Below are 14,121 nucleotides of genomic sequence, written 5' to 3' on the forward strand. Positions count from 1 at the left end.
CTCTTAGAAAGGGAACATAGTCAAGGTTGGCCCACTGTTAAGGTAGGCCAAAATTTAGGTCAATTTTGAGGGCAGTTGTGACCTACGCATCAAAATTTGACAAAGAATTCCCGCTACCCTCAAAATTTAGGTCAAGTTTGAGGGCAGTTTTGACCTAGACGTCAAAATTTAACAAAGAATTCCCGCTTTCCTCAAAATTTAGGTCAATTTTGAGGGCAGTTTTGACCTAGACGTCAAAATTTAACAAAGAATTCCCGCTATCCTCAAAATTTAGGTCAAGTTTGAGGGCAGTTTTGACCTAGACGTCAAAATTTGACAAAGAATTCCCGCTATCCTCAAAATTTAGGTCAAGTTTGAGGGCAGTTTTGACCTAGACGACAAAATTTGTCAAACAATTTCCGCGCGCAGACTTAATGATGAGGTGAAGTTTGCCATCTGACCTAACAATGTAAGGTAGTTTTAAAATTGTGTTTGCTCTTACACCTATCATTTTGACCTAATTTTGACGTATTATTTTTACTCTCTGTTACGAATAGGATTTAATTTAATAAAAGTTAAACAGATAAATTATTTTATTATCAATTTAAATCTGTCGTGATAACGAAAAATGCTCTTCAGCAAATTAAATAAATTTGAATAGGTAGGGGACTTTTCCTCTCTCACAATTATTGATATCAATTGTGTAGTTACAATTAATAAGAATAGAAATTATTGGTTAAATTAATATTTATTTAATTATCAAATTTACATATATTTTATAAACCTTTAATTTTCCAATATATAAATGTTCTGGGATGAAAATATAAATTATAATAAAAAAAAGAATGTGAATATTCTTTTTAGTAAAATCTCATGAAATCAACTTATGAAAATTTACGTATTTGTTTGAAAATTGATTTGTGTATATGAGTGTAATGTGAAATTATTTACTCACTTTTAATCGTTATGTTTGCTTCTTTTATTTGTATTTATATCGCAGCAATCTTCCTTTTCTCTTACTTGTATTTAGTCTCAAACTTGATATTCTTTAAAGTGGACTTAATCTGAATTCAATATTTCTATTTTACAATAAATGGGGACTACGCCCTTTAATTCACAAAAAGGATAAAAATTCTTTAGTCTTTATGACTCACAATATATATAACGTTCAGGTACTTTGCCTGAATTAAACTGCCCAACTTAGTTTCGCCAAGTTTACGCGGGCAACTGCCCAGATTTCTCCTTGTCAATTCTTTTTATTGATTGGCAATTAGGTGGGGAAATCCTCAATGCAGTTTATTCTGACAGCTTGCAGAATTTGGTACTTGCAAAATTTAGATTTTGACCACTTCGTTGTTGTGCAATAATTTACAAATAATTGAAAGAAACCTTGCCTTGCGATATTAACATAAAAAGAAAAATGTGCTTTGCTTAATTTAATTGTGCTAATTACCCGATTAAAAGTGGGTTGTTAAGAATTTTGCTTCATGTTGTAATTTATTGGTGTTGCCAATAAATATGTATTTTTGTGTAAGAACGATAATTGTGTTTTTAGGTTACAAGTCAAAATTATTAAATGGATTCTATATAATTCAATTAAAATTCGTAGTTTCTATGTAAATATATAAAGGTTACGAAGTCATACGTAACAACTGCCCCCCTTTTATTAGGCTGACGTCCCTTGTCAGCTGCTAAGAAAATCTGCGTGTGGTTGTGTCGTGGTTCTGATGTATCTTTCTTTGTTGTAGAGGTATTTAACTCTTTCGAGTTTTACAAATAATATATCCTTGATATAATTTTTACATAGATTTCTGTAAGATAAGTATTTTATTAAAAAAAAATCTTTCTCTGATATCAGTGATTTTTAATAATTGATGAATTCTGTTAGTGCTTTTTGTAGTTTGCTAATTTTATTAAATGCAAAAAAATAAACATGTGGATGCTTATTTAATTGATTGTTTTTTTAATATTAAAATCAGAGAAAAATTTTTATGCATAGGACATGAGAACAAAATTGTTGTTACTGCCCCCCTTTTATTAGGCTGACGTCCCTTGGCAGCCTTTTTTTTACAATATAAATATTTTCGTTGTTTTATGTTAACATTGGAAATGATTCTTTTAAATAAAGGCAAACTTTTTGTTTAAAAAAACTCGTTTCCTCTTTTTTTTGTTTTAGGAAGATTTTTAAGTGTCTTAGTTTGCTTTTATTTGAGTTAGTTTACAGCGGTAGAAAATTTTGGCGTTGATTTGTTCATTGTTTGTTTGTATTTAATACATTTTTTAGCTTTAAAATTTTTTAACTTTTTAGACGTATGCAGCGTAGAAAAAAGTGTTTCCTTTTTAAATTTAATTTCATTGTATTTCATCAAATGAAACATTTGTTTTATTTCTAGATAAATAACCTTTTTTTATTTTATTGGCAATGTTTATGGTTTTTATAATTTTAGTTAACGTTTAATTTCAACTGTTTAAATTTTTTTTTTAATTGTATGTAAGTACACAATTTCTATTAATTTTAAAACGTAGAGTGTTTTCAGGACCTTAATTTTTGTCAAATAAAATTGTTTATATTGTGGCCTTGGGTCCAAAAGATTTGAGAAAGTTGTTAAAAATCAGCAATTATTACTTTATTTCATCGAATGCATTTTCACTGTGAACACAGCTCATCAGGACTACAGAAAAAATATAAAAAAGTTGAGTAAATAGAAAATATGAAATCAATAGCAACATTGTGTGTGGAATAGACCTACCACATTGTTCAATGATACAAATTTATAAAACTTTTAAAAAATTTAAATTCGAAAAGTTTTTAAAGGCCAACATAACCTCAAAGTCGAGACCTATCAAAAAATGGAATAAAATTTGTTCGGATTTACTGGATTCTTGTTTGAACAAGATCCATCGAGACTTCCTTCATTTTATAATAAATAAAAATCCAACAGAACATTCCAAATTGATAAATAAACATAAAAATAATAAACAAAATAAATAACACATGTGCTCATCATTACAAAGGACAGTGATACAATTTCAAAAAACATAAAATATACAATAGTAAAGTCTATGACACAACACAAACTGTAGAAGAAAAAATATATAAAGATTGATTCACAGTGACAGAAATTCCTTCAAATAATATGAAGGTTATTTCATAGATGTATAGGTATGCACCGGAATTATTGTCCTTTAGTGTTCGAAATTCTATCACATGTTCCAATAATATCAAAATACATTATTGATAGATTGTCAATATCAGTTCGGAAATTTACGGAATTTGAGTCCTTTGCGATGTAATACATTTCTAAAAAGTTTCTGTTTCTATAAGAACCTTCGACATCTAAGATTTTAACGCTGTTTTGGTCGAAGCAAAATGTATGTTTTAAATTCGTAGAGTGTTTACATAACGCTGTGTTGGTCTTTTTGCGTAGTTGTGAATGTTTATGAGCAGAAACTCTTTTTCTTAGTTCTTGTATTGTCTGGCCAATATATATGCCGTTACAATCATTACAACTTAATTTATATATAACGTTGGTCTTCTCGAATTTTGGAATTCTGTCCTTAGGGGATGGAAGTAAATTGTTATGAAGTTTCATAAGGGTTGAAAAGACTATTGAGATATTTAATTTTTTACATAGGTTTATGGTTGGTTTGAGAATATCAGGCACATATGGAATTACTATAGTGCGTGAAGGTTCGATCAATTTTCTGTCAAAATTTATAACGTTATTATTATTATTTTTCAAAGTCAAAAATTGTATTCTTTGATCGATATTCTTTTTTATGAAATTATAAGGGTAGTTGTTTTGTTTTAATTTTTCAAAAATAAAATTTTAATTTTCAGCATGGAAATGTGGTTCAGATAGTAAAATAGTTTTATCCACCAAAGAAAATATGATTCCCTTTTTAATATTAATATGATGGTTGGACCAAAAATTTAAATATCTACCCGAGGAATATGGTTTTTGGTACCAATTTGTCTCAATAAAACCTTTTTTAAAAATCAATTTTAAGTCTAAAAAATTTATTTCTTTATTTTTTGAATACTCTACTGTAAATTTTAAGGAACCACCCTTCTCGTTAAAAGCATCTACCAGTCTCCGAATATGTCCCTCCCTGACACAAACAATGGTATCATCAACATATCTGAAATAGAAAATGACATCCAAGGATTTGTCATTTAAAATCTCCTCTTCAATATGTTGCATCACCAATTCTGCTAAGTAGTATTCTATCAATGTTACGCATGCGCAGTAGTGCTATATCAATGTCCGGCATGCGCAGTAGTATTCTATAAATGTTACGCATGCGCAGTTGTGTTCTATCAATGTCTGGCATGCGCAGTAGTGTTCTATGAATATCAGGCATGCGCAGTAGTGTTCTATGAATATCAGACATGCGCAGTAATGTTATATCAGTATCAGTCATGCGCAGTAGTGCTATATCAATGTCAGACATGCGCAGTAGCATTCTATCAATGTTACGCATGCGCAGTAGTGCTATATCAATGTCAGGCATGCGCAGTAGTATTCTATAAATGTTACGCATGCGCAGTTGTGTTCTATCAATGTCTGGCATGTGCAGTAGTGTTCTATCAATGTCAGGAATGTCTGTTAAAATTTTTTTAAATATACGTAAATACCTCACTCGCTAATGCTGTCTGCTTTGTAAGAGAACTTATTTATTTACTTGTGTACTTACTTATTTATTTGTTTGACATAAATCAACAATAATTTTTTAAATGGATAATCAGTGAAAAATGACTTATATTTCTGTAAGTGTAATTTTCAACTGATTTCTAGTAAGATTATTTGTTTGACAGAAATTTACAATAATAAATAAAACACAATAAAATAACAATTAGTGAAGAATGACTGATATTTTAGTACTTTTCAACTGATTTTCAGTAAAATTCCACTGATTATGAATCCAAAGTCACTTTTTAAAAATACAAAATGGCGAATCCAGGATAGCAGGCGAAAATGAAAGATTTAGTAAGAGAATACGTAAAAATAACATTTCGTATAATGTACAATGACAATTTTTTAAAATGTTCACTTCATTCTTATTACAATGATTTTAAATGAAATAATTTATATTTTTATAAATATTAATGATTTTTTACATTTTCTAACCACTATAAGGTTTTAATTTTGTAAATGTTCAAACTCTGGTTTAGAAAGAAAAATTTATATTATTATACAACTATATTGTCTAGATTTGCAAAAACCCAAAGTCTAGACAAATTTGTCGTAACAATATTGTTACAATATTGGTGACGGTGACGTGCGTAAGAATGTAACATTGTGTCACGTTTAGTAGAGACTCTCCACCCTCCCCCAAAAAACGTGACATCATTTATGAACGCTCCCTTGCAAATATCTTGCAAAATATTAAAAATTTTGTAAAACTTTTTGGCACACTTATTTAGGACCCTAAACACTATCAAATTACAAAGTACCCAAGTAGCACGGAATGTAACCTTAAATTGAAGGGAATATTCGGAATATAATATAATAATATTAAGAATATGAATATAGTAATATTTCATATTCGGAATATTCCAGTGAATGTTCCAGAGATCTTAAAGTAATATTAAAATGTCCGCCGCAAAGGAATATTCCAAGATAACATTTAGAAAATGTTCCACGGTAATATCGAAGTAATATTCCAGGATGATGTTGAGGAAATGTTCCACCGTAATATTAATGGAATATTCCAGGGAATATGAGGGAATGATTCCCAGATAATATTAAATACTAGCTGTCGTACCCGTCTTCGACAGGTTTTAGTTTCTACAAATACATTCAATAGTGTGTCTACCAGTCTCGAAAAATGGAAAATAGAGGGGAATTTAATTTGACCGGAAAAAATAATAATTAGCTACCATTAACTTTTTCATTAGAAAAATATAACTACATATTTTAAATCAGTGATTGACTTTTTATCATCAAATAATTTGTTTTTAATTAATTAAAATGCAGAGAACAATGTTTGTCAATTATTTGTAGAAATTTAATTATTGTATTATAAGTTAATCGAAAATTTCCACCAGTTTTTGCTAAAATCTAAAATAAGACCTATATTGCAGGCTGAATTCACAGTTTTTCCCAATTAAATTAAATTCCTGCATATTTTCCGTTTTTCCAGTTGGTAGAACCCCTGTTAAAAGTATTAGTAAAAACAAAAACCCGTCGAAGAGTATTTTCATAAAATAAGTGAATTTTTGTAGCCATTTGTAGTTTTATTTATTGTTAATACTTATCACGATTTATATTTAATGAGAATAGGTACACCTGAAAAAATTTGGACAAAGCTGGGAAAACCGGATAGTTTGTTAAACAAAAATAATAATAGACACCCTGTTTAACTTTTGCCTTTACAATGCTCAAAACATCCCTAAAAGTTAAATCTAGAATTAAAATAACATAACTTTTTACTATCTAAGTTTTTCCCAGTATCATAATGCAAGTATCGTATCACAGGTATTCTTGAATTCCTGCAGTATCAATTTTATCATAAAAAATCTCCATTTTTAATATTTTCGAAGTTTTTGCAATTGAAAATTTTTTTATTAATTAAGGGAAGTGTTCCGGTTGTGGGCACCCTTTTGTTTTTGCCTCATAACATTTGTCCATGTGCATATTATACAAATATATGTGTACGAATTTAAAGCTAGAGGTCTAAGGTGACTGTCAGTGAAGGAATTAAATTGATTCCTTTAAATAAAAAAGTTTTATTAGAAATTTAGTGAAATGGGAATTTTTTGACAAAAAAAATTTTGTACCCGGTTGTGGGCACCCTTGAAAAATCCGCTAAAAATGGAAAAATATTAAAGGAAACCAACACAAATAAAGAAAAAAAAAGAAACCCTTCTTTTCTGAACGAATCTACACCCATATGTTGCTCTTCGAAAACAATACAAAATTACTTTTTTATTTATTTAATGCAAATTTTCTTTATTATGCTCACAGCTATTACACAAATGCATATATTTGTTTCGTTATCAATACGAAAAGTCCGTATTGTCAACGAACACGACTTGCAATACTTAGATCAGTAAAGTCTGCTTGCCGTCGAAGTTTACGTAGGGGTGCCCACAACCGGAGGGTGCCCACAACCGGCGCACTTCCCCTAAATAAACAAATAATTCTAAATTCTATTATTTTGACGTCAAAAGTTTATCAGAGACCCCAAAAATACTACTGAATTAAGCTTGATAGTAATTGGTCTCTCAATTATAATTTTTTAATTTTTTGATATTAAAAACATTTTTATACATACTTCCATCTTATAGTTATAGGACAGTTTTTTTCAAAGTTATGCTAAAATATGACTAAATAACATGCAATATTTAATTACAAAAAGTTTAAAAGATATACATTAAAAAATATAAAATTTGGAAATTTTCCATTTTTTTAATTTTTTGAAAAAATTGAATACCTCCCATTCTAACTAATAAGTTTAAAATCTGTAAATTTATTGTTTATATATATTTTACAAAAGTCATAACTGATTAATTTACAGCAATCTGGCAAAATGAAAAAAAAAATTTCGAATTTTTTGGAAAATTCATAATTTTTTTTTCATATTAATATTATTTTTTAATTCAAATTATTGTTATATATCTTTAAAATCATTTATATTATTAATAAATTAAAAAATTTATACCAATCTGCAAAAATAAAAAAAAATTTTTTTTAATTTTTTGAAAAATTTATAACTTTTGTTCATCTCAATATTTTTTCATTAAATATTTTAAGTCACACCAATAACTAAAAGATTGCCAAATTTTACTTCAATCGGTCAAAACGTTTTCAAGTTATACGCGAACAAAATTTTGCGGACATACATACATACATACATACACACATACAAACATACATTATTATTATTATTATTTATTATTAAGAAGAGGGTTGTGGACTTAGGACCTTGCAAGTCAACGCCACTAACGCTTGGGTAATCCCTTTACGTTCCCCATAACCACCCCTATATCCGAAGTCCTTTCCACAACAGGAGGACTTCGGACAGGTTTCTGGTAGCAATAACGGTCTCCCCCAGAAAGAAGTAGCCCGTAATGTGTTCCCGCTCCTTCACAAGTGCAGGGCAGTGACACAAGATGTGTATCGGGGTTTCATATTCCTTCTTTGGCTAGCTCATCCGCCCTATCGTTTCCCCCGAATCCACTGTGACCAGGGATCCACAGGAGGGTAACGCGGTTCGTTTCAGCTAGTTTGTTAAGTGCTTCATGACAATCACCGACCAGCCGTGATGTTGATACGTATCGTTTCAAGGAGAAAATGGCCGCCTTGCTATCCGAAAGGATAAAAATATCTTTGTTGTGACAATTTTTTAAGGCTTCAACAGCACCATATAATATTGCCACAATTTCGGCTTGTAACACAGTAACAGTGGTCCCCAACTTAAAGGAGTGTCCCACTTGGGAGGTTACATGATAGATTCCTGCACCAACTCCATTCCCGCCTTTTGATCCATCTGTGTACCAGACTTCACAGTCAGGTGGAATACTTATCAGTCCATTTATCCAATCTTCTCTACTAGGTATATTAATCCTATACTTTTTGTCGAAGAGGTACAAAGGGACAGTTCTGTCCCTAATCATACTTAGAAGGGGGATTCTCACCAATTTCTTTGGGAGACGCCATCTGCCCACCTCCCTGCGGCCCACAGGACCACTCAACCGCAGGGCAGCCTTAACCGCCGCTGCTTTAATTGTAAGGTGTAAGGGTTCTAACCCCAAAAGGTCACCAAGGGCAGCAGTAGGAGCTGTACGCACCGCCCCCGTTATGCCTCTAAGTACCATCCCCCTTACCCTTTCCAATTCTGTTTGTGATGTTTTTAGCTCAACTCTACTCCACCAGACCACACAAGCATAGGTCAGCCTAGGGAGCAGAATTGCTTCATAGATCCACAATAGTGTATCCGGTTTGAGACCCCAGCTACCACCAATGGCCCTTCTACATTGCCAAAGAGCAGCTGTAAGTTTCTTACATTTTTCCTCTAAATGCTTTTTCCAAAGCAGTTTGCTATCCAGGATTACTCCTAGATATTTTGCCTGCTATGTGTATTTGATCTCTTTTCCGGACAGCGTAAGTGAGCACGAGGCTTTCCACTTGTACCGTCTGGTAAAGATAACCGCTTCCGTTTTCCCCGGATTTACAGATAAACCCACCTTCTCACACCATTTATCTACCTGGTTTAACGCCTTTTGGGCCACTTCGAGTATAACTTCAAGGTGGGGACCGCGAACGATTAACAAAATGTCATCCGCATAACCAATTACATAATATCCTGCTTCGGTCAGAATTCTCAGTAGTTCATCCACCACCAAGGACCAGAGCAAGGGTGAAAGAACACCTCCTTGGGGGCATCCAGAGTCGACTGTCCCTTTCAGGACTGAGTCTCCTTTAGTTGATAAAAGGTTCCTGTTTTTTAACATATGACAGGTCCAATCAACCACTCCTGTAGGAATATTAAAAGCTGTCATAGCTCTTTTTATGGATTCCGGAGAGGCCTGACTAAAAGCTCCTTCTATGTCCATAAAAACACCCACAGCAAAGCCCTGATTCTGCAGTTGCCCATCAATTAGGTCTACTGCTCTAGCCAGAGCTGTTTCCGTAGAGCATCCCGCTCTATACGCATATTGATCCTTTTGTAGCGGGAACCGCTCCAAAATCTCACTGCGAATATATCTATCCACCAACCTTTCAACTAATTTTAGGATAAAGGATGTAAGGCTAATAGGACGGAAATCCTTCGGTGAGGTATAACCGTTCTTGCCCGCTTTAGGTATGAATACAACTTTTGTACCCCTCCACGCTATCGGGACACATCCCAGAGTCAGACTCGCCCTAGCAAGCCTTACCAATGGTCCAACAGCCTCATCTATCGCTCTTTGCAAGAGGACAGGGTAGACGCCATCAGGACCCGGAGACTTGTAAGGGCTGAAAGATTCCGTGGCCCATCTGATCCTCTTGGCAGTCACAATCCTGTTAGCCAACTGCCTCCGCGACCGGTAATCAGCCTGCGAAAGGTTTGTTGGCGGCTCAGGATCGGATCCGCCCTCCCCAGACCTCGAAAAGCCCGGGAAGTGTTCCTGGACCAGACAAGCCAAGGTTCCATCGTCCGACTCAGATAAAGTCCCGTCCGGCAACATTAAAGTGCCTAGAATTGCATCAGGGTTCTTAGCGAGCAGCTTATCCAATCTGGCCGCCTCTTTCCCTTTTTCGATGCTAGAGCAGAAAGCATTCCAACTGTCTTGTTTTGCTTTCCTTACTTCATTTCTGTAGTCGTCTTTCATTTTCGTAAAATCGGACCAACCATTAGTCGTGCGCCTTTTCTTGGCACGCTTAAAGAGTCTCCTGGTTTCTCTCCTGAGATGTTCTAATCTCTCGTTCCACCAGCACACCTCTTTTCCCGAGAATACTTTTGTCGGTTTGCAGCTACTTTCATAAGCTGCCTTAATAGCCTTTGTAAAATCATTGGCCGCCTCATCCAGGGTCTGATAATCTCTTATCTTACCCGGTAAGCCAGAAAGTGTCCTTCGAAGTTCTGAGATATAACTAGCCCAATCCGTCCTTCTGGGATTACGAATCCACTTAGTTTCGGATCGGACCGCAGACTCCACCTTGAAGACTATCTGTGAATGATCAGAAAGAGAAGGTTCATTAGAAACTTTTCATCTTCTTACCTTATTTCCAATGCTTTTGGAGCAGAGACTGATATCAATCACTTCCTGCCTAATCGCATTGCTAAAAGTCGGGGTCGAACCCGTGTTGAGAATATCTAGATTCGTTCCGATTAGATATTCCAGTAGCTCCTGTCCTCTCTGGTTGTCCTTTGAGCTCCCCCACACCGTATGTTGTGAGTTTGCATCGCAGCCCAGCAGCAGAGGAAGTCCTTTTTCCATACAGTAGTCCACCAACCTACGAACTTCAATTGGCGGATTATTTTTATTATCATATGGAAAATATGCTGATCCTACGACCGTCTTACCTATACCATCCAGGTTAGTTACCACCACCATTAGGTCCCCTGAACACAGATCCAATAGTGGAGTTGCGTTGACACCCTTAGTAAGAATGCACGCTCTGGCAGGGTGTCTAGCGAACCGGGAAATCGGGAAAAACCCGGGAACTTTGTTCAACCCCGAAAAACCGGGAAAAACCCGGGAATTTTTTATTCATAGGATATTTTTTTGAATTATTTATATAAAAATTACAATTTTTTTCAAAGTGTAATGTAATGTCATGGTGACAGTTTGATTTCTATTCATATTTCGTCTTGGACAATTTTGACAAATTGTCCAGTCAGATTTGCTACTTTCCCAACCCTGGCAGGGTTATACACTGTAAAAAAATCTGCTGTAAATTTACTATGTCCGACGTTGGAAAGTTTGGTCACTATGTCCGACGTGGTATTTTTACACGCCGACTGTAATCTACATAACCTGCAAATATTTTTTGAAATAATATTTTCAGTCGTAACTTTTTGTATTTATGAAATATAGCCCAAAACTTTTTGTTATATTATTATTTACTTATAAATTAGCATATACTTTCTATAAATGTACATTATATACACTTTTTTAGAGTTATTTATAAAAACTTGAAAATTTTTTGAAAATTTTAAAGGAATAAGAAAATTACATTCGCCATGTAATTGTACAGATCGTGCGACGTAATATTACGTCAAAGTGTAGAAATACACGCAATGTAAAAATACCACGTCGGACATAGTGATCAAATTTTCCTACGTCGGACGTAGTAAATTTACACAAAACTATTAAATTACATAGTCGTATAATGTAAAATTATTAAAAATAGTAAAACTACTTTTGGAACGAAATAAATTTACTACGTACAACCTATAATTTTGTTGTGTGAAATTACAAGTTTCGTGTTATTTTACACCAGATTTTTTTACAGTGTATTTTCAGTCCTCTTAGGGTGCGATCCCATGTGAGCAGAATACGTCGACCGAAAGCAGAAAATCATGAGTGCAAAAGAGATAGGTAGATATTGTTGTTCTTTCCACTCTCATGATTTTCTGCTTTCGGTCGACGTATTCTGCTCACATGGGATCGCACCCTTATACACTTTGTTTGTCTATGATATTTACCTTTACAATTTGCCGGTGGTGTGTGTATTGTTAATCTTCATATTTTTCAGTTGAATAGAAAATGTGTTCTTATGCAGTTTTTACTATAAAAATTAATAAGTTTTAGAATATAAATTTTAGTTCTTTCAAGCACTAATAAAATAGGTAAGTTAATATATTTTTATTTATCCTGTTTCAGTTTATAAAGATGACTTTTAAATTAGGTTATGTTTATTATATTTAAGTTATTTTTATCCAAAAATTTCACCTGTTTTCTTATTTCTCTTCAATTATTTGTATATTTTTAAAAATAATTCATTATCAAATATCTCTTATTATAGTTAAAATTATATCGATTTACAGTTTGCACTTTTGTTTTAGTCATGGGTGGAAAAAAAGATACCGCTACGCATTATTGCCCTAGCTATAAATCTGAATTTCCATGGGCTGACAAGGATGATAAGTGCAATACAAATGTTTTTTGTAACATCTGTGAAAAATTTATTGATATTCGTTCTATGGGAAGAACTGCATTAGTGAGTCATGCGAAAGGAATTAAACACTGTCAAAAATTAAAATCTCAAACTAAAAACATGAAAGTTGACTTCTTTGTAAATCGCAACGCAGATGCATCTACTTCAGCTCAATCTAATTCAGGAAAAAGTTAATACTATTTTTATTTTTATTACTGAATCATTTAATCATGTAACTAATAATAGATTTTTGCAAATTAAGTTTTATCTAAATTTTTATTTGTAGATGCGGAAAATCGTCCAGCTAACTTGGATATTTCTAATCAAGAAAAATTAGATCAATATTTCAATAAAAAAGAAGTCATAAAAGCTGAGATTTTGTGGTGTTTAACTGCAGTGGCGAAACACTTTTCAAACCGTGGAGCTGCTGAGGCTGTAACTATATTTCCAGATATGTTCCCGGATAGTAAAATAGCTAAAAACATGAAGTTACAAAAGGACAAGATAGGATATACTATAACGTATGGTATCGCTCGACAATTTTTAACAGAGTTGAAGGACTTATTAAAATTTTGTGAATTCTTCGTTGTTGGTTTTGATGAAAGCCTAAATAAAATTTCACAGAAAAAAACAAATGGATTTAGTAGTTCGTTTTTGGAACAGTAGTTTAAACGAAGTTTCCACAAGATACTTTTCATCAGTGTTCTTAGAAAGTGCTTCCGCAATTGATTTAAAAGACGGTTTGATAAGTGCAGTTGGACAAGAGAATTTAAAAAAAATTCTGCAGATCTCCATGGACGGTCCACCTGTAAATTTTCGAATGCTGGACGATTTACTACTTCACATAAAGGAAAAGTTTCCAGAATATCCTATTTTGTTATGCTGGGGGAGCTGCGGACTTCACATCATTCATGGAGCATTTAAAACTGCAATGAAGAAGACAGATTGGAATATTCAACAATTTTTAACTTGCTTATATCGCTTATTCAAGGATGTTCCTGCGCGTCGAGGAGATTTTACAAAAGTTACCTCATCTAAGACATTTCCAAAAAAGTTTTTTGATATTCGATGGGTTGAAAATTTGTCAGTGGCTTCGAGAGCTTTAATAATGGTACCGACACTGCAAGTGTGGATTAAGAAAGTGGAAAATGAGGGAAAAAAGAATCCTCTTAACGAAAATAATCACAATTTTAAAATTGTATCTGAATTCGTAAAAGACCCACTTCTTCAAGCAAAATTGGCTTTTTTTAAATCCGTTGCTTCCTTAGTAGAGCCTTTTCTTGTCAAATATCAATCTGATGCTCCGTTAGCACCATTTTTATATAGAGACCTCACGTATTTGCTGACTACAGTGATGGAACGTTTTATTCAATCCAAAGTCCTGGAAGAGGCTACTTCAGTTTCAAATGTGGACTTAATGAATCCAAAGATTATGCTGTCGGTTGCTGATACTGATATTGGATTCGAAACCAAAGGTGTTTTGGCGACAATAAGACCTAAAATTTCCTCCGAGAAAATAACCAATTTCAAAACTTATGCTCGCCAATGC

At 33.3% G+C, this 14,121-nt stretch overlaps 1 protein-coding gene and 1 long non-coding RNA gene across 2 annotated transcripts in view; one reads left to right on the forward strand and one right to left on the reverse strand.

Moving 5' to 3' along the window:
• Positions 1-14,121, forward strand: part of LOC122502430 (integrator complex subunit 8) — a 59,553-nt gene that overhangs the window by 24,759 nt on the left and 20,673 nt on the right. The window lies entirely within an intron of this gene.
• LOC122502458 lies at positions 2,531-3,345 on the reverse strand. The gene is made up of 2 exons (XR_006301637.1): positions 2,730-3,345; positions 2,531-2,651 (listed from the first exon to the last, which is right to left on the reverse strand). It is a non-coding gene; the product is annotated as an uncharacterized LOC122502458 (long non-coding RNA).

The sequence above is a fragment of the Leptopilina heterotoma genome, unplaced genomic scaffold (assembly GCF_015476425.1).
Source record: "Leptopilina heterotoma isolate Lh14 unplaced genomic scaffold, ASM1547642v1 Lhet_107, whole genome shotgun sequence".
NCBI classification, from domain to species: Eukaryota; Metazoa; Arthropoda; class Insecta; order Hymenoptera; family Figitidae; genus Leptopilina; species Leptopilina heterotoma.